The 3,874-nt window shown below is 35.8% G+C and overlaps 1 long non-coding RNA gene across 1 annotated transcript; it reads left to right on the top strand.

Annotated features, from left to right (window-relative positions):
* The first annotated feature begins 258 nt into the window (after positions 1-258).
* On the top strand, positions 259-3,492 carry LOC121739002. Its single transcript, XR_006037377.1, has 3 exons — positions 259-425; positions 2,983-2,988; positions 3,483-3,492. It is a non-coding gene; the product is annotated as an uncharacterized LOC121739002 (long non-coding RNA).
* Positions 3,493-3,874: the final 382 nt, after the last annotated feature.

Here is a 3,874-nt window from a genome sequence, read left to right on the forward strand (position 1 = left end):
CAGTCATTTGTAGTAACATAATGCAAATCATTAACAATACTAGTAATCCCTAGAGGCGAGAACTCGATATTGGTTCTGTATTCGGAACACAGAATACTGCATTAAATAGGAAATACGCTACTAGCACAAACTGTAAATATTCCGACCAAAACCCGACATGTTGCACACGTCATATCAGGATATTGACAGAAACGTTGTCAAACGTTAAACAAAACTTTCTATTTACTCTCTGTGCTGGTACTGCCGTCTAGTGCAGCATTTCCCAAATTGTGGGTCGCGGGTAGATTTTGGGTGGGCCCTGAAACTATAGGACGATTGTCGTACTTAGGTACGATACGTTTTTTAATTGAAATGGGTATGGTGAGGAGCTTTAGAAAAGGCCCAAGTCCAGCAGTGAACGTCAGTTGGCTGACGATGATGATATGGTCAGCGGCAGCAACATACCGCTTTTTGTCTTCATGACACAAGGTGGACCGCGAACTTTAAACTTTCTTGTCGCGGCGGTCCCGACAAGTTTGGGAAACACTGGTCTAGTGTGAAAACATTGCAGTAATATATCCTATTGTATTATATTTAAATGTGTATATCAAAGCGCACGACCATCTATCATTCTAAGCTTTGTAACGTCAATTTTTGACGTCATGAGCGCAGACCAATACACTGGGTTATATTTCGGAACCTACTTAAAGAAGCGCTTACACGGGCAACAATTGCGGCAATAATTGCCCGGCGACACGAATTGACCGATCTTGAACAATTCGTGGAGCAATATGGAGCAATTTGAGTAAATTGCGGCAATTATTTCGGCAATATTGCTCCAGATACATTCATACCGCTCAATGTCGCCATTGATACGAATGGGCATTGTCCAAAAAAAATCACATGTACTTTTTATATTTTTTTTCGTTAAAATAGGGTATTTTAAGAATATAAATTAAATAATTTTGAAATTCATTGGCTAGTTTTTTCTCAATAATTTTTTAAAGTTTCGCTCTGACGTCATCATCGGCGGCTAATTGACCTCTGTAGTGTTTTAAATTTCCTTTCATTCTTATTTATAATGGCTGGTTCGTCAAATGCAAGTTCTCATTATGTGAAAGCTGATACGAGAAGCTTACCAAAAGTTCGAAACATAATGTTAGTCGAATTTATTGCTAATTTAACGCCATTAAAGATCAAACTAAGGTTAAACATATTTGTTCAAAAATATAAGTAACTAATGGGTATTTTTTTCTTTTATATACAGAAAAACGATCACTGACCTTATTCCTCGAAATGTTTTTGTAATGAGCAAAATTAAAAAAAAATGGACAATCCCCATTGACGAATATCCGATGGGCGCGTGTACGACAGTATTGTATAGTAACTAGTTGATGAAGTTGTGCCATATCGCTCAATTGTATTGCAATGTACAATTGCGCAATATTGCTGCTTGTTGCCGAAAATTGCTTGATGTAGTCGTGACGTTAAAGTTAACGAAAATTGACTGGAGTGGAGCAATTTTAGTTGCCCGTATAAGCGTACCCTAAAGAATTACACTAGCTTTACTGATATGCTCGCATCCTAGCCCCCCTGACAACACACACACGCCAAACATCCTTGTAGGTCTACATGACACAGCCATGCATGAAAATGTGAACATAAATCATTTTTCGCGTCGCTCGCGGAATGACAAACAGCGGAATGTGACGGGAATAACAGATACGAACTAGTAATTGGATTAAAGTCGAATAAGCGGCAACAAAAAACTGATTTTTAGCTTTTGTAACCCGATTTTGCTACTAATTCAATTCAAATCTTTTATTTCAGACATGGTCCATATTATAAATTTAAAATTACATAATATTATAATTATAACAAGTGCAAAACATCAAATAATTACCTGAGACTGTGTGACTGTGCATGCATTAAAGTCCGTTTTATCATGAATGGACATTCAGTGTCCATTCGACTCGCAATGAGTTGCAGGTAACTGTTGGAGCTGCCGCGTACTCTTCTCATCAGAGATGCAGATCTATTAATCCATGTTAATAATATTGTTTCGTTTTGGTCTCGGTATAATACAAACAAAAAATATAATTCTCATGAAATTATATGAAAAACTTTTTGGTTGACATTACTTCTGTACCAAAAATAGGAACCATAATATTTTAAAGTAACTCTTATATTATACTAGTTTGATTTTCACTTGAATATCAGTTCAGGGGCCTAGGTGCAAATCTGTAACAGACAGACTATATATTTTCGCATATATCTCGTTTTTACACAATTATTAGCTCGCAAATTAAAATTTATATCCTTAAAATATACAAACTAACACTTAAAATATAGAAAATATGATCCCAAACAAATATGTACATAAAACCTAAGCAATTTAAAATAATTATTAAACATAATATTATTATTTTGTTATTAAAGCTCCATTATTAAAATTGAACAAATATTAGAGTTTGATATAATTCCGAGCTCAGTCTTTACTTTTAAACAAAAAAAAACAAATATTGATGATTTTTTTATAAAATTAGGGGGCAAATGAGCAAACGGGCCACCTAATGGAAAGCAACTACCGTCGCCCATGGGCACTCGCAACATCAGAAGAGATATTTCCAGCTAAACTTAAACAAAACTTAATTTCTTGATCTATCTACCAAAATGAGTAGGTAGATGTTGCTTGTGATTACAATATTATCCTAATAATTTAGAAACCCCTCCATCATGATGTCATTTGAAACGTGAAATACAATTTAGGAATAAAACATTGCCACAAAATTACTATGCCAAAGGAAATAATAATAAATTAAGATTTACGTCAACCAAAACCACGACGATTTGGGGCCATCCGCCATGATGACTTGACATAAACATAATATTATATTGTCTACTCTATTCATATTTACTTATACTTGGTTCGCTGAGCTCCAAAATGTATGACAGAGAAATGGAGTATGGAGAACTTATAATAATACGACCTCTGTGGCTCAGTGGTGAGTGCGTTGGTAGCTCAAGCCGGGGGTCGCGGGTTCGAATCCCGCCGACGGAACAAAAAAGTTTTCAATGTTCCCGGGTCTGGATGTGTATTAAATATGTGTATGATATAATAAAAATCTTAAATATATGTATAGTATAAAAGTATTAAATATATTTCCGTTGTCTGGTACCTATAACACAAGTCCTTTAGGTACTTAGCACGGGGCCAGACTGACGTGGTGTGAAGCGTCCATAGATATTATTAATATTATTATGTTCTTGAGGAACATTTTGAGAAGCAAGTTTCGTTTTTAAGTATTTTTTCCAAAAACTATTTCCCTTTAATATAAAGTCTAAGGAGTATGCCCAAAAAAAAAAACCAGAGTCGATTGAAATAATTTATTAGCAATCTAGTCGCACGCACACGAACACCGTGCCGAAGTCTGGCAACGCCGCAGTGGGTGTTAGGTTTATTTTCGTTACGGAATTTATTGATTCGGTCACCGCTCTCAAAGGCTACGATAAGAGCTATGCAATAGTTAAAAAAACAAAGAAAGTTACATTTTTCATTTTCACTACCAACAACGCAATTTACGACCTACTAGCAAAGAGTTAAAGAAATATCACTTGTATCAATAAAAGTAACATAATATCTGTGGCACAAAAAATTACTCTCCAAATGATATTACCAGCAATATGCTCGGAGGTCGCACGAGATTCGATTTGGCCAATTTTTCTCCGTAATGACGTGAGACAATATTGACGCGATTACGACACTCATAACTGGGTTCTGTTTAAGAGGGCGACTAACCCAAAAAATCAAACATCGTCCTTCTCTTTTCACACTCACGCCCGTCTTTCATATGCTAGGTGAAAAAGACGACGCGGATTCATCGCCAAATTAGTT

Source organism: Aricia agestis, chromosome Z (genome assembly GCF_905147365.1).
Source record: "Aricia agestis chromosome Z, ilAriAges1.1, whole genome shotgun sequence".
Taxonomy (NCBI): domain Eukaryota; kingdom Metazoa; phylum Arthropoda; class Insecta; order Lepidoptera; family Lycaenidae; genus Aricia; species Aricia agestis.